Below are 22,650 nucleotides of genomic sequence, written 5' to 3' on the forward strand. Positions count from 1 at the left end.
GACATGCTGGTGGTGGCTGCTTTGGCTGGCACCCACACCTGGGCATCTGGGATCTGCAAGAAAGCAAGAGGAATAAACTTCCTCCAGTCTGGACAAAAGGATGTCAGTAATCTGAAGTGTTCCTGCTGCCTTCTTGTGACCAGGATCAATGACTACCAAACACTTTGTGTTGATATTGATTACTAGATTTACAAAAAAAAAAAAAATACTGGAAGGCATAAAACTTTTATTAAAAAGAAAGAATCTTGGATGGTATTTGTATTTCATAGTTATGCTATTAGACGTCCATAAGCAATTTTTGTTTTACTTTTTAAAAGTCTTATTAAGTCTTAATGCAAGAGACTCACACTGGCTCCTCAGCAATCATCATACAGAATATAAATATATTAGTATTTCTAGTATGTAATATTTCTAGTGTATTTATTAACAAACAACAGCAAAATACTTTTATTAAAGCAATCATTAAGCTTGGGGAAATTAAAAAAAAATAAATATGCAGTGTTTCTCACCTAGTCTGTCTAGGTATCCTTTGCCTAAAGGCTGTGGTAAAGCAAGAGTTTTGCTAGAATTGTTCATACAAAATAGACAACTCTGAGTAAGTGTTGCTTCAGATGTGTGTTCTTCTGAATATTCATGAAATGAAGAAATCAGAACTGACACTTTTCGTGCTGCTAAAATTCTACTTGGCCCCCCAAATCTAGGAATTACTAATTTCAAAGGGACTGAATACATATATTTCTCTTAAACTGTAATCTTTTGTTTGTCCATTTCAATGGCATTTCTCCTTGAAACATATTTAGGAGGTTCAAATGAGGTAGAGCAGACCTCTGTCCTTTGTTTATCTTGTACTGAATTTTTCCTTTAAGCCTGAAGATTTGGTTTTTGATCTCTGAGTTCAAGATGCACTTTGCAGAATATTGTTAAATAGATTTAATCCAAATGCAAATAGATTTCTGCAATTACCTAATTTTTTCTTTTATTTTCTTTTAATGTGTGCAGTTTTTCTATTACTAGTAAAAATAGTACAATATTGGAAAAAATACCGGAGCCGGGGTAGATGTGGAGACAGAAAATTTCTGAGTAAAAAGATAACCTTGCTGCAAACAGACTTTTCACAACACAGTTTTCTATCTTAGGAGTAGGAATTAATACAGTGAATTCATCAAAATATCTTAATTAGAGCTACAGGTAGGATTTGCTCTTTCAAGCTAGGTATTGATAAGAATCCAGCATTTAGAAATTGAATTTTTTTTTAATCTTACACCATTCTCAAAATTAAGATTGATTTGATCTGCCAGCATGTGACCTTTCCAAATCACAACACTACTTTATCACTTGATCCTATTTCTGAGGAAAATCTACGTAGATAACACAGCTTCCATTTATTATTATCTCAAAATCAATACATTCCTTGTAAAATTCTCTGCTTTACAGAAGTTGCTGTAAATAAAAATGTTTAATATGGAAGTGGTTTCTTTAGAACAATATTTGTGAACATAAGATTTGATAAATATACAATATTTGAAGCAAAAAATTAGATTCGAAGAGTCATCTATTATGAAGAAGTTACAAGCAGTAGATTTTACTTTGGAAGTGTGGAGATGGAAATATTTTTTTCAGTGGATACCTATTTTTATTCTGTATGTCTCAGATGATGAGCAGTGCACAGCTGTAAAGCAGCAACGTTGCATGTTAGATAAATATGTATTTCAAGCAAAACAAAATACTTTCTGCAGATGAATAATCCTCATTTACCTATAGGTTTTTAAATTTTCTTCAGTTATATTCTAGTCTTCATTAATTTTCCTGACTTTAGGCAGAAAAGCTAGTGGTTTGTGACTATTATGAATAATTTTAAATGAGTATCTAACTATGTTCTTTCTTTTATATATGCTGGTGTGTAAGGAACCAAACTATATAACTTGTCCACCACCAAAACCAAAAGAGACCTTTCCCTGAGCTGTGCCATTTCTGTCACTCCTCACACCAGCTCTGGTATTCAGCATGGGGAAATTCTTCAGCTCAGTGACCCACTGTGAACCTGTGTGAGTTGAGAAGCTTGTAAAAAATCTCCTTACCTGAAGGTCAAAGTTATGAAGTTTTCCATTTTTCGACTGTTTTTTCCCAACCACCTGCTTGCATGTCTTGGAATTTTTCACAGGACAGAACCTTATTCTAAGTGAAGGTGTGAAACCAGGGTTTTCCCCCTCCTCATATACTGCTTCTGTGGACTCATGAAAGACAAGCCCAGCAAAATCAGTTGGCTGATTTTCTCTCTCATCCTGATGCACAGCTGCTACATAAAGCACTGCAAATGTGTGGAAAAGGGGTAGAAGGGAACAAGGGTACCTCATTTGGCAGTGGCCTTTGCAGTTTGAGTTAAGAAATGCTGTAGATTGTGCTGCTGTAAAAGCATAAAAACAAAGGTACTGGTTAGGCCAAGCATTCAGCTAGTTTACTGTTCTGCTTCCTTCTGTACTCAAATGTGAACAGGAATGAAGAAATTGCTGTTTCTTCAGTTGTAAGAGACAGTGAATAGTTACATCTTCAGTCTCAGGTTGATGTTTTTTTGCACAACTCTGTGGGACCTTTCTCCATAGAGAAAACATTTATTTATACCCTATTTGGCTATCATCTGTCTATCATCTGTTACTTTCTCTCAGAGAATATTTCTTCCATTACACCACAGCAACTTAGATTTTTGGAGCCTACCTTTGAAAAAACTTTATCAAATGTCTCCTTTATCACATTCATTTTACTTCTGTAAAAAAATTGTTCCAGCAATTTGAAAGATCTAGAAGAGAGAGAACTGTACAATTGTGTAATATCAGAAGTTTGAATATTCTTCACTACATCAATGGAGTGTTAGATATATTTCTTGTGTGTGTATGGGTCAACAAATGGTACTTTTATCATTTCTTGGCAACTACCACTACTTTTTAAAAATCTGAATTTGATCATTGTAATTCAAGGAGCCACAGAGCTACTTTGGAGTCCAAGATCTGAACGTCTTGTCTCTAAGGCAGCTGTCTGACAGAAGTCTCCAGAATATTATTCTCAAATATTATCAAATTTTTGGGTCAATGGGGAAAAAAAAAATCCTTCCATGGGATGAATTCTGATTTTCCCATTAGATGGGGAATGGTTGTGCTTTATTGTATTTACAGTCTATGACTTCCTAATATTCTCAAATAGTTTTCAGTTTGGAAGGGTTAGAAGATAATTAGGCATGAAAAAAATGTCTGTGCCTCCTTTCAATTATATTATTGTTCCTGTTGATGATTTTTTTTAAGGAATCTTGCTGTGTGTAAGGAAGAAGTAGATTTTCCTAAGGTAATAATATTACCTTAGAAGATCTTCTAATATAATAATTATAAAATATTTGTTGTTTTGCTGATCAAAACATTCTGAATGAAGGAATGAAGTTTTAATTTTTTTCAGTTACCCAGAATACTCAGGGCCAGGTGATAGGTCTGGTCTTCAACTTTATTTTTAAGAAGCTGACAGAAAACTTTGAAAGTCGCCTTTTCTACTCCCAAGATGAGACACGGTAGCTCTACCCATGGTGCTAATCTTCTCAGAATATGATCAAAATATGATCAAAATGGGATCATTCAGATCATTTGCCAGGAAGGGAAAGGGAAAGTTTGGAGATCACTTATGAGAAGGCATACATTTTTGTAAACTGAGCAAGATTTATATAACAAGTGGTGAGGGATATTGAGCTAGGCAACCCTTGAACAAAAACCACCCTCTTAACAAATCCATTGGGTTCTGTTAGGTATGCCTGAAATCTTTGTGTTCTCTACCTGAGTTAAATTCAGTAATTAGCAGTGAAACCTGGAGAGTAGATGGAGTGGGGAGAGCTGTAGGAATAGAGAGTGCTGGCAGCCCCTTCTCTGTGAGCTTGGCTTTGGGGCTTCTGGCTTGTAGCAAACCTTGACCTGTTCTTTCCTTGACCTTGCTATGGAGGAAGGGAGGCAAACTCTGCTTCCTCTAGCTGCTGCTGCTGGCTCCTGCTGGGAGAAAAAATCATTGAAGGTGTTATATAAATTGGTAAATATTCCAAGACTGGAAGAGAAAGGCTTCTTTTGGCACATAAAGGTAAATTTTTATATATTTAAATAGTTCACATTTCTCAAGAGAGTGCTTCCAATTATGCCTTACATGTTGCTTCTTTTAGTGAAGGGTGTGATTTCTGATTGTTCTCACTGTTTGAAACATGGTTTTCAAAGCATCATGCACCAGTGAAGCTTCACTGAAAAGTATTTTTACACTAAATAATCTAGCTATTATGTGTTCTTTATGCAGTTTGTAATAGAATTTTTAAAAATAAAAAATTGCCATACATCCTAATCTGTGGTGTCTACTAGGTTTGCTTTGTTGTCGTGAAGAAGTATGTTTGGAAAACTCTTGAGAAGCACCTTATAAACCTGAGCAGCTAGATATAAAAATATTAGGGGGATTGAAGATTTTCCTACAATCCTGTTAAAGTTTTTTTTTTTAAAGGATGCATAATTGCATGGGGATTGTAATTATAGGAGACAATTATGAAAGAAACAGCTGTGGCAATTATAGTTTCCATCCAGTATGTTACAAACAGTGGGTTTTTTTATTACTCATCACAGATTCTGAGATTCTGACTAATCACTCTAAGGTGATGTCAAAGCTTACTTAAAACTGGATACTGGAATGTAAATCATTCAACAAGAAAAACAAATTTTTCATAGTGATAGGCTGACTCGCACATGTGTCTGACCTTGAAAAATGTATGTGTAATTTTGTTCCAGACATTAGACCCTTCAAAGTAGTAAGATTAAGTATATATGTAAGTGTTAGCAGGTTTAGTGGCATATGGCTGTGTACACACTCCAAAAAATGCATTTGGTTTCATTTTTTATTTAATGCTTGTTTTCCTCTGAGTCTGGACCCTAGGATCCTCTTCCTCCCTCCCTCCTCCACCCTCCCATAAAAATTAATAAACAGTGTTTTTTACTGCTACCAGTAAGGTTTAATGATCTTAGTAGGAAGAGGCAAGCAATTAATTTGTGAAAATTCTTCTGGTTTTTAGCACACAATTCATAGTATGAACATATTAGGAGGAGACAATGGGAATCTCATAAATAACAAATACAAATATATTTTTAAGGCTTTATGTTGATAATGCATTCACAGAGCTTACAAACTTTAGAGCAAGTAACAATGCAAATCTTTCATGTAGGTATTTTCCATCATTCATCATGTTACATGTTTTCATTTTTTCATGTTACTTCTATACTTAAAAATGAACCTTTAACTGAGATGACTTAATTGGTTTGATTTGTTACAGACAGTTGTGTATGTTTCCTAGATGTTTCTTGGAATCAGGCAATAATTTAAATACAAAAAATTTAAAAATGTATCAAAATTGATAGTATCTTACGTGAGTGTTTCCGTTGTATGCTCTGGCTGTGTTTTAGCAATAATTTAGAAATATTTAATTGATTTTTTTTTCTTAGTATAATTTGCTTTGGTACTTGTTGTGAAGCATATGACACAATAAATATATTGTACATGGTGATCATTATACCAGTTGGTATTTCTTGTTTACAGCTGAAGATAAATTCTTTGCTCTCCATTTTTGTTTGCCTTCCTTTTCAATATGGTATGCCTAGAAGATTACTGCTGGTAAGCAATTCCAGAAAAAAAAAAAATCCCTGTTCCTAAGCACGGGTTATCTGTGTTCATCACAGCAGCCCAGAGAATAGGAGTCTGAGCTGGACAGGTAAACCTAATGGTATCAATTAACTTGAATTAATTGCCTTGAATGAATTGGCTTTTTTGCTCTTCTGCTCAGGTTTTTTTCACCCTTCACCAGAAGTGTAAGAAACCCAAACTTTTGACTTCCTTTCCAACATGGAAAATCACCAGCAATTTTACAGAGCACAGTGATGTTACTGGTTGTTATTATTGCCTTGAGACAAAACACTGGAATAATAAGAGAATTATTTCAATTTCTTAGTTAAAAGTTTTGCTCTAAATAGGAGTTACTATGCCTAATGATGAGTTGAATATAGTTTATACTGAGCTTTATATCATGGGGTTTTTGGGGTTTTTTTTGCTTTTATCATGTTTTTTGTTGTTTATAAGAGCTAAATAGCTGCAGTAATTTGTTGCACTTGTGGTATGAATTTCTAGATATATCTTCTGTATGCTGGTCATCTTACTCTGCTGTGGCCTTTGGGGAAGTATTTTGTCCTGAAGGGGCAGGCTGGCTTCTGGGGCTGAAGTATTTGTTGAAGATGAGAATCAACAGCCTCAAGTTTGAAGCTGTGCTGGGAGTAGGAAGTGTTTAGATTGGTTGTTAGGACAAATACTTTACCAAAAGGGTTGTCAAGAACTGGAAAAAGCTGCTCAGGGAAGTGGTTGAATCACCATCCCTGGAGGTATTTAAAAAAATGCAGATGTGGCACTTGGGGACACATTTTTATTGTGGACTTGACTTTGGACTCAGTGATCTTAGGCGTTTTTTTCCAACCTTAAGGATTGTATGATTCTGTGGATTGTGTGGCTAAGGAGAGCCTGCAGCTGCTTTTGTGAACAGCAGCTTATCTGATTCCCATTTGCAGGTGCAGTAGCTGCTCTGTTAATTGGTAGGAAAGCAGCCTGACAGTCCCCACTATTCTCTCTGTATGTGGGATGTTCAGGCAGGATGCCTGTCTGAAGGGAAAAAAGAAATCCTTTACTTAAAATTGCTTTATCATTTAGAATAAATGGATATGTAAATTCTACCAAAAAAACAGAGCAGCTATTTGAATTGCTCTTTTTACCAGACAAAAAAAAAAAAATCTTATTTTCCTAGAGTTGTGCAAAGGAGCTTACGTGTTTATTAGGATCTTTTAGTACCTGACATAATCCAAAACTTTACGTGCTAGTAATGTAATTTTTTTTGAGAGATGCTGAGATGACCATATAAAATGATCAAGAACTGCTTTATAACTGTCTGATTTACTCAGTTTTGCATAGGATGTTTGCAATGGGAGATAGCAGACATGCAGCATTCAAAAGGTGGGAAGTTTATAACCACTTTTGACTCTTTGGCATGCGGGTGATAGTCTGTATAGACTCAAGATATATAGGGAGATTTTAAATTAGAAACAGAGGCTTTGTCCTGCTGTCAGAATGACAAATAGCTATTTCTGGTATTTTCTCTCAAGAAAGTATTAAATAAAAAGAAATTATAAGTACGTGCAAACACAGGGGGGTTTGTTTGTTAGTTGGTTTTTTTAAATTTTTGTGAAATTGATTATAAAAATTTTAGCCAGGTTTAGGGGAGGTGGTCTGAGAGAAGGACACTTGGGACAAAGGTTACCGTCATCAGGATAAAGTGCTGCTCTTCTTTCTGCTGAAGCCTGAGAGAGGAGTTCATTGATCTCAATAATGAAGACATTGAAAAGTCCTTCAGCAAAACTGGGAGACCAAATTTGACATTGTGATGTATCTCAAGTTATTTCCTGAGGAAGAAGGAAATGGGGGAAAGATGTCAGGTAACAAACCATGACCTGCTAGACCTTCTTTGAACACTAAGGATTTGGGGAACAGGTTAGTTTGTTCCCTGCAGAGAGTGTTTGGGTTTTTTATGGGTTTCACTTTTTATTTAAGAAGGAGAGTGTCATAATCTTTCCTTTGCCTTTAGGTGGTCATCTTCTTTGACAATTGAGTTGATTTCAGACAGAGGAAGGAAAGAATGAAAGAGATGGGTAAAAATGCTTAGGGTCAAAGGATACTCTAGCTTTTCTCATGGTTAAACACAAACGTGGGTCAGTGCATGTGGATGCATTCAATATAATGTCAGATTTATAACTCATCTTTTTTGACAGATGAAATATTCATTATAATATTCTTTGTGTATGTATTTAGAATGAGCTTGCTTGGCAAAATAAAAAGGTTATTTAAGTGAAGGGAGGAGAAGCTTCAAGTAAACAGTAATTAATCCCTTAAATACTATGTTGCATGAGTCTGTCTTGCTCTGACAGATATCATTTTCAAATAAAACTGTGTATTGTATGTGTATAAATTGACAGCCTTCCATGTCCTTGTTAATCAAAAGATTAAAGAGGAAGTAGAACTGGATTTAAAGCCTTTTCAAAAAAGGCTTGGAGCAGGGTGTTTTCAAGTGTTAGTCTTTGGGAAACAGGTGATTATACTGCTCATACTTTTGTTTAAGAAATGTTTATCAAGTGCCACGGCTTCTGTGCATCAGTACCAGGCTGCCTGGTTACAATACATATGCTGGCATCTGTCTATTTTGTAATTAAGCATTAGGCCCACTGCACATCAAGTATCTGAAACAGCTACTGCAAACGTGAGTGCTGGTACTCTGTGTGTGACTGCTGAAACTTGTCAGTCCTTTGTGCTCCTATTATTCCTGGAGTCTAAGCTAAACAGACTGACTGCTGCTAAGAAGCTGTCAAGGGATGCATGTCAAACACTGGGTGTATCATGAGATCAGACCAGGGCTGGGATACATAAGTCAGTGGTTGAAAGAGGGGAAAAAAGTGACCTTTTTCTCTCAACATTGTCTTTACACTGAATGGAACAGATGAGTTTCTGAATTATTCACAGTACTGGAAGCTTATAATCGTTAGCAATGGTGGCAGCAGCAGACTATGGAGACAGGGCTGAGCATTTTGTTAAAATGCCTTATTCTGAAGCTCATCAAAGGATTAATTTCACAAAACAGTCTCTGGGAATTTGGGTATTTAAGATCTGTGGGAGAAACAACATTTTCTTCCAAAGAATTGAGAAAGAGAATATTTTCTTCTGAATTTTGTAAGGATCAGTGTTAAGATAAAGGTTAATATTAATTACAGGTTTTACACAGTAATGGAACAAAGAACAACTGTGAAAAGGTTTTGCTGTTTCAGTGAGTAATCCCAATGAGTTGATTAGTGTTAGTAATAAAGCAGACCTTCTAACCCATAATGTAATTACTAGATATATAAATTACCTCTTTATCTAAACAAATAATTTAATATCCATAGTAGCAAAATGAAACAAAGATAGTAAGATTGTCTTGGGTATAACTGATACACAGTGGAAGGTAAGGCTTTTCTTGATCTCATGAATAGTTTTGCCTACCTAAAAGACTGTTTATAGTTTCCTCAAAATTGTTAGCTTCTAATGATAGTCTTTAAAATTCTTTTGTTTCAGCAGGTCAAATTTAGTACCATATTCTCTAAAGTGTCTTCTTTTTAAATTCTGTAATCTATTGAAGCTTATCATTATGAAACTGGAAAGTAGGAACTTGTATGCAGTGTGTAATAATTATGCCATGATTTAGCATGTTGTCAGTGTCCTATAACACACCACTCATCAGTCAGATGCTATTGCCCAAGTAAGAGCTGGTGTGGCTGCATCCATTATCACTGTTACTCTCTACTGTGAGCTTCTAAAGACAAAGGTTCTGCATATGGAAAAAATAGGGGAAAAGCAGTGCAAAGGGACTGGAAAGTTAATGTCCACAACCTCTCAGGAAACCAAGTTTTTAAAAATCTTCCAAGGCATTTACAGTTCTCTTTGCTTTTAAAAGCTGTTTCTCGTGGATAGGAAAGTGTGCTTTGTAGATACATTCTGAATCTTCTTAGATAATGAGCCATAGATAATGAACTGAGACTTTCCTGGTGGTCCAGTCATTATTTCAACATTGTTACACTCCATAGAATGTATAAAAACATTAAAGTATCTGTAATAATACACTTAAGGGCGTTAAACAGAACTTCCGAGTGCCTGCCTTTTTTGGTGTTAATTGTTCCTCTGGGTTGTGAGGGTGGAAATAAACTGGCAGGTGGGGAGGTGTTTCCATGAAGTCACCAGCATTCTGTGCCTTCCACTGCAGAGAGCACAGTGTTCACAGTGGGTCTGGCATCTTACTTGATGTTGGTCCTCTTAGGGCTGGTTTTATATGCTTTAGTGTACCCTGCTTTATTTGCATCAGGCCCCAGCCTGGGTTTTAAGGTTTGCTTCAAAGCCTTCCCCAGCCTCAGGTGACACAAAGGGTTCTTCCTGTTACCCAGTGACTACTACAGGGTGTCAGATGTTTCCTCTGTGTTTTGGGGGTCAGGCCAGGCAATAATTTATCCACCATCTGGCACCTGCTAAAACAAGACAGGTGAAGACAAGCCCAGACAGCTCTTGAGACCCTGTGCTGTCCAGTCAGTGCAAAGCCTCTGGCCTTTCACCAGCATTGACTAGAATCCTATTTATTATTCTACTTCATATATAGAAATAAAATTAGATTAAAGCTTTCTGAAATCATGAGCATCTGTCTTGTATTTTCTGTCTGAGAGAACTGTGTCGGTCAACACTACCAAATGCACTCAAAACAGACTGACTGAAGTCATAGCTGCAGGTCAGAAACTTAATAAAATCTGGCTAAGGAGGTCTTTTTTTTTTTTTTAATGCTAAGGGAAAGAAGATACAAGCAATAAGATAGTGCTGTACTGCCTGTTTTCTCCAAACTCTATCAGATCCTTCCTTGTTGTCTTGTTACTCCCCCAGCCTCAGAACCATCCTGTGTGTGCACCAGGCCCAGCATCAGCAGGGGAGGGGTGGGATTATCCCAGGGGTGCTCAGGCCCATTAGGCTGCAGAGCACTAGGATCCAGGGTTGGATGAGTGTTTGAATGAGAGCAACTGCAAGGGGGAGAGAAGGGAAGGGATGGCTATTATAGTAGCTATTGTTCCTCATTTTGCTTTTTAAAAAGAACAGCTTTTCTTGTTTTATTTCTTTTATTTTAAATAAATTTGAAACTGAATTTCTTGCATGCATCTGCCAGATCCAGTTTGTCTCTTCTTCAGTCCGTAGGGAGAACATAGACTTCCTCAAAAGACTCCCAAGCCTTTTTTTCCCTCTGGTTGCATGAAGACCCAGATTCTAGAATTTTATCACCAGGATTCTGGCAAATGTTAGCTTTGTGACTCTGAACTATGTCTCGTTTCACAAAGTCAAACTGCTTCATGATTTATGGATAAGGCATTCAGAAATTCAATTGAATTCAGAAATTGTGACTGACAGACTGCTTTCTAAGGAAACTGCATTGTGTCCTGTCCCGAGCATGGCACGGGCTGAGCTGGTCTGTGCAAGCATTCAGGACTGATATCCTGGTGAGGTAAGGTGCTGCCTCATTAGTTCCTTATATTGTAGCTGTTACTGAGTCACTGTGGCACGATCTCTAATTTAACAATTCTGCAGGGCAGTCAGTGCTCTTAAATCAGAGTCATATACCAGCCCATAGTGGTTTTGCTGATCATGCCATGTTTTTGTGGAAGGTAAATAAATGCTTTAAACAGGACATGGAAAATGCAGAGTCACAGCAATGTTTTTGACTTGCTGATAGACAGTATTTCTCAGGCAGCAGCCCCTGATAAATCTGGCACCTTTGCCAAAAGCTTCTAATTTCTCCCTTAGGTACGGAGGAACATGAGGAACGTAGCCCTGAGGGAATAACAGGTAAGGAAACACAAAGCAATACATAATTATCTACATTTCACTCTTTTTGGTGATGCTGGTTTTGTTCCCATAATAAATTTTATTTTGGTTGACTAAATAGATAAAAGGAATTTGGAGGCAATTAATTTTATGTTTTTCTGGCTTTGAAGTCCAAAACCAGAATAGAATTTTTCTCATTGATGGTATTTTGCACATTTTACTAATGGCTTTGTAATCTATATTTAAAAACTTACATGCATTATTTTGTTTTGATGGTGAGGATCTCCTGTTATTCTTCAGGGGAGACAGAAGAGTAACTACTGAAAAATTTAACTTACATAGGTGTAAGAACATTCCTGCCTTGTCCCTCCATGCTCCCTGGTGCTCTTGATTTAGTCACTTTTACCATAAGTTCATGAAGAGACAATTTATCAGCACCTTGGTGGTTTGAATATAAGGTTGCTGAAAGCACAGGGAGTTAGATTAGATATGTACATTTCCCAAGCTGTCTTGACCTAGGTTAGCTACATAGTGGGCTTTGTTACTTTAGATTTAAGAGAAGACTACTACTACTACTACTACTACTACTACTACTACTACTACTACTACTACTACTACTACTACTACTACTACTATACTTTCCCCATAGCATTTCTTTCATTGCTGGTATTTTTATTCATATATATTAAACATCTATTTTTATATGTGCATGTATGTGCACATACACATTTCACCAGCTTTGTAATGTTCAATTAAGCTTTTTAAACATTAAGTAACAGCTGCAAATGGCATAAAATCTGATAGGTATCCAGATGCCTAATCATTCCACAGAGCTATAAAATATCTCTTAGCTTTGCAACCTCTCTTTTACTTTCTTTGCTCTAGTCTCCATCAGTATATTTCAAACTCTCTGTACAAGTCTGTCTTTCTCAGTTACAGCTGTGGTCTTTTTTTCTGGGTTTTGTTTGCACTGCTTGCTGATTGTATGTAAGAATTCTTTGATTACATATACTTCTATCCAGTTATTTGGAGGCCCCAGCTGACAGACAGGAATATTAAGATTTCCTTTATTTCTCCTGTTCTCCCATATGAAAGATAAACTCTCCCAGTACCAGCAAAAAACCTCTGTTAAATCTTTTTCTTTCTGAAGCCTGCTTCTTGGGAGCCTCAATTAACTTCAACACAAAAATTATATTACTAATCCTACCTGGCAGCTCTGTGCAGCACTAGCAGGCAGCCTGGGTGTGAATCGAAGGTGTGGAGGAGCACATTCATTGTTCCCAGCTGAATGAGCCCTCCCCAGAAGATGAGTATGTCCAGAAATGATAGCTGAGCACTCTGAACCCCTTCATTCACCCTGCTGGGTGTGCTCATCCTTTCACCTGGGTGCGTTAAGAGCCTATGATATTAATCAGAACGGCTCCAGTCTCAGAGCTTATCTACATCAGTGGTTTTAAAAGTGCACTCTTCTGTCAGCATTGCTGCATCTGCACAATAGATTTTGCTAGCTTAAGCTATGACTTCTAGTAAATTCAACTGTGCTGCCAGAATTTTTCAGTACAGACCAGATCTCTCAGTACTGCCTTTTTAAGCATGTTGCACGTGAGCTGTGCAAATACACAGACAAGATTTTGATGCCACTAAGTTCAGGTGCAGGTGTAAGGTGTTTCCTTCTTTTCTAATACCTGCATTTCTTCAGTCCTGGACCATCCCTCAGGATCTATTTTTTTTTTTTGTAAAAGTTTTCTAAATTCTTCTGAACATAGCTAATGTAGTTAAAGAACTTCACCTTGGATTTCCTACCATTCTAGAGTTCTTCGGTTTTGGAGTGACATGAGCCCCTCTGCTGCATTGTGTCAATCAAGAAAGTTTCTAGACCCTGTCTTTTCATGCATCTCATGCCCTCTTTCTGTTTCCAGAAAACTATCTACAGTATCTAGACAATACAGCAAAAACTTAATGCTTGGAAGTGCCTATACTGGAGCTGATGTTTTTGCCCTTAAATAGAGAATAAGAAAATCACAAGTAATTTCATATTAAGTGTAAGGCCGTGAAAAGATGGATAATCCACTTTGTTTCATATTAAAAAGGAATTATAAATATTTGAAACAGGATAGAAATTAAAGTACCTGCTCATCCACCCATATGGACTTGTCTGAGGCATCTTGACTGTCACCATAGGAAAGATTCTCTTCCTTCTTCTGCTTGTGTCTTCTGTGTCCTGTAAATGACTGGAAGCCTCCAGTATTCCTGGCTTTGTCTTGCACCTCTGCTTGCTAAACTTACTTGATAAAAAATACAACTACACATTGTTTAGTTCTGGTGTGACTGACCTGTGGAACTGCTCTACAAACTCCTATTGGATCTAAAAGGACTTAGTTGTTGATAACTGGGAAATATTTTCATTATTCAGTTACAGTTAATTGTGCATGTGTTTGGAGACCAAATTTTCATTTATGTTGTTAATGATAGAAACAGCCCATTCTTTAAAGGTCACCTTCAGATCTGTTGCTGAAGTGGATTGTTACATTAATTAGTAGGACTTTTAATCAATGCTTGTACTAAGATATTCTGAGTTTTATCTGAAGTGGTAATTTAAAGAATTTAAAGAAGCATAATATGAAAGTGCCTAATACTCCCTGCAGAAGCCTGTGCTTGTTTTGCAAAACTGGAATCATTTGGCAGTGAAGCATATTTTAAAGTTGAGACTTGGTTCTCTGGCATGTGAGTGCAGGTGCTGTCCCTGGGCTCTCCAGCAGCAGGTCAGCATCATGACCATGGTTGAAATTTGGCAGCATTGGAAGCACAGCCAGGTGCCCTGCTGTGGGTAACACACACCAGGGAAGGAGGAGGGCAGCCTTTGTCCTACTTCCTCAGCTTCCTGAAGAAGGCTTTGAATTATTAAGTGTTAATTATTCTTTAAATAGTTACAAGGGAGGGTCTTGGTTGGTAGCCAGGTAGGGTCATGCCAGAGGAGGCTGTGTGGGCACTTCCAGAGAGCAATGTGCTCCTTTGAACACAATTGCTAATTACTGTGGGAAATTTTGTGTCTCACATAGTTAGCCGAAGAATTTATTTTAAAACTGCATTATCCTTTTGTTTGCCCTAATCAGAGTCTTAGTTCTTTTGAAACTGGAGACCAAACCTGGGAGGTAAGAGTGGAATGGGGTAATTACAGGACAAAAAGTTTTTGCATGACCTTTAAGGTAAGGCTAAAAATCTGATGCAATGAAAGGGATGCTTTGAAGGAGTTAGAACAGGGGTTACAGAAAGGAAGTGATCCAGCAGGGCAAACAACCTCCAGCCTTTACTGTCTGCTGATGTTGGATTGTGCTGAAGAAGAGACAATTAGAGGTTGTGACAAGAGGACACAGCTTGTGCAGAGGGGGAGGCAGGAACCTGGGGAGTATAGAGGAACACATGACAGCTGATACCATCTGAATAGATAGGATAGTTAAATACAGTAGTAGGGATTGCTAGTGTGAACATAATCAAGTTAAGCAGTACTTTACTACATCTTATGGTGGCATTCGTAAGTAATATTTTACACTGCTTTATTAGGAGTGAATTTGTGACAGTATGAATATAGAGTACTCATTTCTGTGGGGATTTTTCATTATGTTTTGGAATTTTCCTGCTTATATCTCTGTGGTTTTGATTTGTTGCTGTTTGAGAAGGTCAGCTGGCAGAGCAAGGGGATAACTTTGGATAAAACAGAGTTCTTGAGCATTAAAACAGTTGTCAGTATGCCCTAAAAATCTTACTAGTCATTCTTTATAGAGATGAGTCACTAAATAATTCTCCAGGTTACCAGGCTGCAACAGTATCCTCATTATGATGACACTGGAACTGAAAAATCTGGTTACCTGTCAGATCATAAGGGAAAGGAAAATCTTGTGAATGACTCCTGTTTATGTGGAATTTCAGTTTTCACTGTGAGAAGCTCTACTTGGAAACCAAGGCTGATGCTACCTGTGTATCCTATGTCATGCAACTAAAGCAATAGCTTCAGCACCTACACTTAGCTATTTTCTTTCTTCCCTCTCCCATCTGTCTGCAATGACATCCTTGTTACAGTTTCCTCAGGTTCTCCTTTCATTTCCAGACACCTTCACAGTAATATTTTCAGCTCAGCCTTGTGACTGTATGCCCAGCTCTTGCATGTCACATGTAATATACTTCATTTCCCGTATAGTGACTTGAGAGATGTATTGTTTTTGAAACCTCACTACTGTCAAATTGTTTGAAATTAACTCTGAGTTGTTGAAGGGGGACTTGAATGATCGACAGCCTCTTCAGATGGTGAAGCTGACATACTGATAGCTTTGTTCTCCAAACAGAAATACAGAAATGACTGTGCTGTGCTCCCTGCTTGGGGACACAGGGACTGCAGCACCTTTGCTGATGTTCATGGTTTGTTATATGTTGTTCTTGTGTCAGATTCTCTGTCCCCCTTGTTTTAGTTTTACAAAATTTCTAGGTTTCTGTATATTTGTTCCACAACAAAAGAGGACTCTGTGGAAGAGCAGGTGCAGAAGTAGATTTGGGAGACATGATTCAAGAAGGAATTATGCTTGCATATATTAGGAAACCATTAAGATAGCTTGAGTAAAAACACAGTGATGGAAAAAGAGTGTAAAAGATGAGAAGGGATGGAGATGATGGCATAAAGGATGAATTTCAAGTTTAAAGGAGTAGAGGGGAGTACTTGGGCCTTTTTAGTTGCTGCTGAGTAATGAATTGCCCAGTGCTGATTCTACGAGTTTAATACTCTGTGCTGAAGTAAATGAGTCACAAAGTTCTTCCCTTCTGAAATTTTCTTTGTTCTCTTCCTCCACTTGTTTTTTCTCTTAAACTCTTTCCTCTTGCTAGGTTTGCTGTGTTACTTGTTTTCCCCAGTGGTACCATAATGAGGGCTACTGAGTGCTTCTCTCTCCTCTTTGTGTCTTGAGCTTGTTTTGTTATTCATTTTTTCTTTATACTGCGGCATTTCTGCTCACTTAACTTCCTTTCCCTCTGTCTTTTCATCACATGTTCTCACCCTCCTTTTCACTAAAGGAGCACACTGTATTATTAGAATCTTTTGGTCTTCATTTTCCCTTTCTCACATAGCTCTTTCAGCCCTTGAGATAAAACAATTTTTATGGAAATTCCCTGAATTAGAGGTAGATGCTTCTCCTCAAGATCAGGGTTCATGACAGTTCCTCCAAAGGAGGAGCAGGAGCTGTCAGTATAACCCTGGACTGAGTTCCTCTGAAAAGTCTGTTCCAGTTGGTGCAGTGTCTCAGCCCTCCCTCCTTTCAAGCTCTGGGGTTTCTGCTTGGTGACTTAATAACCAGCACAGCCCCAGGCTGCATCTGTGTGGCCAGCTTGGGGTGATTTTCAGTTTTGTCTTAAGTTTTGTAGCCTTGCTGTGGAGGGGCTCCTGGCATGCAGAAATAGCTGTAGCTCCATCTCAGCTGTAGCTGCTGTATGTCCTGATAGCCTCCCAGGAAAATGCAATCCTGAGATGTGCTCCCTTGACTCCCATCACTTTCTGCCCATATGAGGGAAAGTATGAGGTGTTCTTTCCCTCTTTCCCTCAACTCCCAAGGATTTAAATTTTAAGTAATGGCACCAATATTGTTATGCAATCATCAATGTTTATGACTAACCAGGATGCTGCAGAACTCTTTATCTTGTTGATTTTCCTGACCCTTATTGCAAGAAACTTCTGTAATGAGTATAGAGTACATTTATTTGTTGTTTATTCTGTCTCTAATGTAGTTAAGATTTTTAGATAGACTGTGTAAAATAACTTATATTAACATTACATCCTGTTGTGATGGTAGATATGAGTGTTCTGTTCCTCTGACTGATACAGAAAAATACAAAATAATTTTTGCTTGTCTTACTTATTACTCTTTTTCTGCATGCATGTTTTTGTTAGGGTTTTTTTGTTGGGAATTTTTGTTTGTTTTTAATTTGATTCTAAAATGTAGGGTTAGTTAGTGACTTCAGGAGGCTTCTTTTAAATTGTAGTTTGTGAACTGTCTGACAGGCCATTTGTTTTTCACTCCCCCTTAGGAAGGCTGACTTGGGATACATTCTCTCCAGTTTCTATGCTGGAAGACAGACTTTTTATATTAAGTGAGTTTCTAGGTATGATGACCTGAAATGTCCATGTATTAAGAGTCATCAGTTTGACTAATGGCACACCATGGCTACAGATCATCCTAAGCACCTCTTCAAAGTGTCATTTTTCCAGCTCAGTTGATTTCTGACATATCTCACTTTATCAGCCATTGAAGTGGAAATTTCATCACTCTTTTATGCTTTTTGAGTTTTTCTTAGTATTTGTTTGTAATAGGTTTTATGGGTGATTAGTTGTGCAAATTGTGAAGTTGTTTTTTTTGTAGACAGAAGATTTTCTTAATTTTTGCATATTGTACCTAAGCTTTTTAATCTGCCTGTTAACATGTATCAGTTGAATCTTGCTTTGTTCTTCTGCTGTTAAAAGGCTGTGAAATCCTATACCTACTGCAATTTGTAACTAATGCAGTATTTACAGTCGTTTCACCTGGTCAACAATTACAGGTACAAAGGAAATTATTATTTAATGAAAGTAATGGCACTTGCAGACATGTATCTGTTGAACAGCACTACTTAGATGCTATTTTCAGCAACTGTTGTCAATGCTGAGAATAGGCACTGTCTTAGCTTGCAGCCTGTAAAATCCTCTGCTCTTATTCCAGACAGAAGCTCAAGCCTGCTTCTTCTCCCAGAAATCTTAGGGTTCTTGTACTTCATGTGTTTATGTAGAATCATGAAAGCAGATTTGGTCCCCATCTCAGCAAGTGTTCAGGCTGTGCTTTCACCTAGGAGTCACTGTGGAAGGATCAATGACTCTTCATTTGTAATAATGGTAATTAATAACAAAAATCACAATAATTCACTAATAATGTAGGTCTCTGCAGCTGGGAATACTATGATTCTTTGGAATGTCTAAGTTTTTAGATTGAGATGTTGGGAGGGAAGTTTGTGATATGTAATACGTAAGCTCCTTCCCTATCTCAGTTTTGCTAGCCTCGGGAAGGGAAGAAGGGAAATCATGCTGCTTTCCTTGCTGCTGCTTCTCTTTGAGACTGAGGAGGAGAGTTTGTGCTTCCTTGTATTTCAAACTCTCTTACTATTCTCCTGTAACAGAGAAATGTACAAATTTTATCTTTCCTTTCTTTGAATATTTTCTATTCCTGCTCTGTATATATTATTGACTCTCATTATTCTTAGAATTAATTTCAGTTTTGCTTTGTATGTTTAGAAATGTCTAAAATGGATGTAGATGTTGAAAGGAACTATAGTAGATCCATAAATGAACCTAAGCAGTGACATAATCTTTTCTGTACAATTATCTTGTCAGATCAGTAACAAAGATATTTTATTTCTTACCTGTTTACACTTCCATGCTTCTGTAGATTCTTAGATATCAAAGGACATAAAATACTGAGGCATATTTAGACTTCTTAGGTACATTGATGTTCATTGAATCATGTTTAATGCTGGGAGAAGTTTCTCCAAGTGAGAGATGGGAAGGGAGCACTGTGTACCTTGGGCACGATTGCCATTCTGCTGCCAAACTGCAACAACCCTTTGAGGAGCTCAGAGTTCAAGGTGTTGAATGAAATGCAGTCATTTTCTGAAACATTTTAAATGCCTGCAGGCATGCTAAAGTTGTACCTGGGTGTTTTGGATAACTCTGTAGCATGACCTTAATGCCTTTTTGCATCTTACCAATTTAAATATTGCTTTTCTGTGTTGCAGTGTAGAACTTAGTACCAAGGGGGTTTTATTGAAAAAAGCTAAGTAACTGTGATTTGGTTTTTGGTTGTTTTTTGGTTGGTTTTTTTTTTTGGGTGGTTTTTTTTTTTTTTTTTTTTATTTTCACTACGTCAACTTTATTTCATGTTGCTGTAGATGACTAAGAGAAACTGATGAAAGGCTGTCCTGGTAAATTTTAAATGCAGTGTAAACTACACTAGTAGTCAGCTTTGTCTGTGTGAGACATCAGTCATTGAAGCTCCTGTGGTAGCTTAGACACTCATGTGTGAACATGCCTTGTGCTCAGTTTTAGTGTTTGCACTTGGTGTCTCTACAACACTTAGAGTAAAATAAGGGATTTTGATTGTTTATTTGTTTTAATTATTAATTGCTCATAACTTATCAGACTTGGTAATTAAATATTGTGCTAAAAGTGTTAATGAGGGCAGAGGTCTACAATGTAGCCTGACTCATAAGGGAGTGAGCTCTTTGATCCCAATGACCTGATAACAACAAGAACTGCTTCTCTGCTTCTTCTCTCCTTCTAAAATAAGTTGAAATAAATATATAGGTATTATTTTTAAAATGGGCATCTCCTCTTTATGATATCAAGCTGTTTTTAAAATTTGGAGTGAGACTGAGAGAGTAGATTCTGAGTGTGCAATCAGCTGAGCCGATAGAGGAGTGGGCTGAGCGTGACTGTATGAGAGCTGACATGTCAGCCTGGTGATCAGTGAACACCCTCCTGTGGAATTCAGCCAGGAGCCCCCAGCGCTGCAGAGATCACTGCAGAGGTCATGGGAGATCCCAATGCTCAGTGACACAGATGAGCATCCTCAGTTTTTATACTTTCAAAAGTATTGCACAGAAACTTGAAGTAGTGGCATGCACCAGTGAAATATTTTTTTTATTTTCTGCAGTCCATGCAGGCTGTTTCAGGTTAGCATTGCAATGTAACACATGCAGCAGTGTATAGCAGAGCTGAACTGACATCCTTTTGTGAGTGTGTTAGTAGTTCAATAGCTTTGTAAATATTGCTCTGTGTAAATGACTTCATTTAGTTGGGGTGAAGCAACCTGATAGACCATAAATATTGACATATGGGCAAAAACTCTTTGCAGATGAAAGCAAGTGTTTCATAATACATCTCAAAATAAATGTATTCTCCTTGGTTTAAGATTTTAATCTGATTTTGTAAATTAGCTGCTGTGCATTTGTCTATCCCTGCCAAGACCCTGAGATGCAGCTTTAATGTTGTAGGAAACAGAAGAGAAGAAAAAAAGGAAATATGATCAAATCTGTGCAGCAGTGGCTCATTTGAATCTGTGAAGATGTGAATGGGAAATCTTGTTAGTATTTTAGTAGTGATCTTTCAGAGAAAGAGGCTGAGTAGATGCAGTAAGTGACAGTTTGGCTTTTTATTTAAATAATTTTCTCAATAATTGAAAATATTTCTCTCATTTTTTTCTCATTGAGAAGTATTTTCTAGGGAAGAAGAAGGGGTGATTCATAATGTATCAATGATTAAAGTAAAGATTTAGTAAAGTTGTCTGCAGGTCTCCTTTTGTTTGGCTTGTCACTGCTGACTTACCCTACTTAAACATTAATTTTGATATTTGTTGCTGTGTTCTGCAAATATGTTTGTGCTCTCCCTTTCTGCTTGTTGTCTGATCACAGTAAAGAACATTTATTTGTAGACAGTTCTTTAAGATAGCTTTTATTCTGTCTTCTATTAGATATGTGTATTAATTCACTGATGAAATAAATTCAGACACAAGCCTGAGGATGTTGTTTCCTAAGACTTGATGAGAGATACTATTAATTTTTAAAGTTAAAGGCTACTGAAAGTAAACAGGTGATCTGTATAATGCTAGATTCAAAAAGATCAGGTTCTTAAAACCTAAAAGGTTTGTTTTATTGTTTGTTTTGTTGCTTGTTTTGTTTGTGGGTTTTGGTTTTTTTTCAAAAATGCTCACAAATAATCCAGTAGTCCTCATTACTCTGGCAGGATAATCACTGCTGAATGTCTCCATAAAGTGGTGCTGTTAAACAGCTTGTATTTTTTTTAACCTTTTCATCCTTTGCCTGGAAAAGCAATGGATAACTCAGAGAACTACTTTTTGAAATTTTATTGAATTCATTGACTTCTGTAGGAAGCAGATCAGTACTTCTTCATGCTACACCATAGATTAAATCTTGGAGAATTTTAACTTGCTATATAATAATGTGTTGTGCAAATAAGAGTTTGGGTTGTTGGTTTGGCTTTTGTTGTGCTTTTTTGTTATTGTTTTGGGGTTTTTTGTTTTTTTTTAACATTATAAAGGATTTTGGAAACTTGGATAAAAATAAAAATTTTTTCTTCTTTGATGTGAACAGTCAAGATGATGAATAGTGTGTCAGTTTTCCCATGGTACAGTTTAGAGACACTAGGAATTAGTGGCCCTTTAAAGTCTTGACATGCTTAGATGAAAGGGGAGATAGGCTTTGCACTGCAAAGGAATTCCCATGTGTATTTGTTAATAATGATTTTTAAACATCACAGCTCAGTTTCATATTAATAAAACACAGAGTTTATAATATTTCTAGTAAACTGATTTTTCCTGGAAAGTACTTCCATTTATTAATAAATACAATGTTTTAAAATCTGAGTGTTTCATATAAGCTAGAAAGATGTGCTGTGTGGGCATGCAAACAACTAAACTGTCATCAATTTAGTAAACTGTTGTGTTGTAAAACTTTTTTTTTTTTTGATCATGTAAAAATATCAGTTAACCACTTTAAATTTGAAAATATAAAAGTAGATTGTTTCCTTAAATGGAAGTCTTTGGAACTTTATTCTCGAGTCTAAACTGAGCTTCAGATAAGCCAAGAAATGCAAAAACCTTTTTGGAAAATTGAAAAACAAAATGATAAAGGACTGGCTCCTGTTCACAAACTTGAATTATGGCTTTGTAGTAAATTTGATGCTCTCTGAAAATATTTTAAGGAGTGACAACTAATTAGTTTGATATTAAGTGTTTAAATAAGTGAAGAGCTGTAAAGCAACCTTATTTTTGCTGAAAAGAGTGCAAATGGAGTTTGCTGCTGATTTGTGATATGTGTTGCTGTGTGATATACATAGGCTTTCTCAGCTGCTTAAAGATAAAAATTATATTCTTAACTTTATTTTAGCACTTCTCTTAATAAAACAAAAGCAGAATTTCCAGTCTTTCTTTCTGTCAGAAATGTAGATATTTTGGTTGAGGTTGCAGGACCCAAGAAATTAAACTGAGATGTCTTGTTTTGAAAACTGAGAAGTTTTGTTTTGAAAACACATGAATTAAATATTAAAGCAAAATAAATACTAATAGAAATATGATCCTTACTGTAATATTACTTGAAAAC

The 22,650-nt window shown here is 36.8% G+C and overlaps 1 protein-coding gene across 1 annotated transcript in view; it reads left to right on the forward strand.

Annotated features, from left to right (window-relative positions):
- The window catches only part of TENM3 (teneurin transmembrane protein 3), a 1,295,372-nt gene that overhangs the window by 958,398 nt on the left and 314,324 nt on the right, over positions 1–22,650 (forward strand). Inside the window, exon 11 of the mRNA XM_066548306.1 lies at positions 11,449–11,490. The gene's annotated coding sequence lies outside the window, so the exon portion shown is untranslated. The remainder of the gene's footprint in view (positions 1–11,448; positions 11,491–22,650) is intronic.

The sequence above is a fragment of the Molothrus aeneus genome, chromosome 4, assembly GCF_037042795.1.
Source record: "Molothrus aeneus isolate 106 chromosome 4, BPBGC_Maene_1.0, whole genome shotgun sequence".
Taxonomy (NCBI): domain Eukaryota; kingdom Metazoa; phylum Chordata; class Aves; order Passeriformes; family Icteridae; genus Molothrus; species Molothrus aeneus.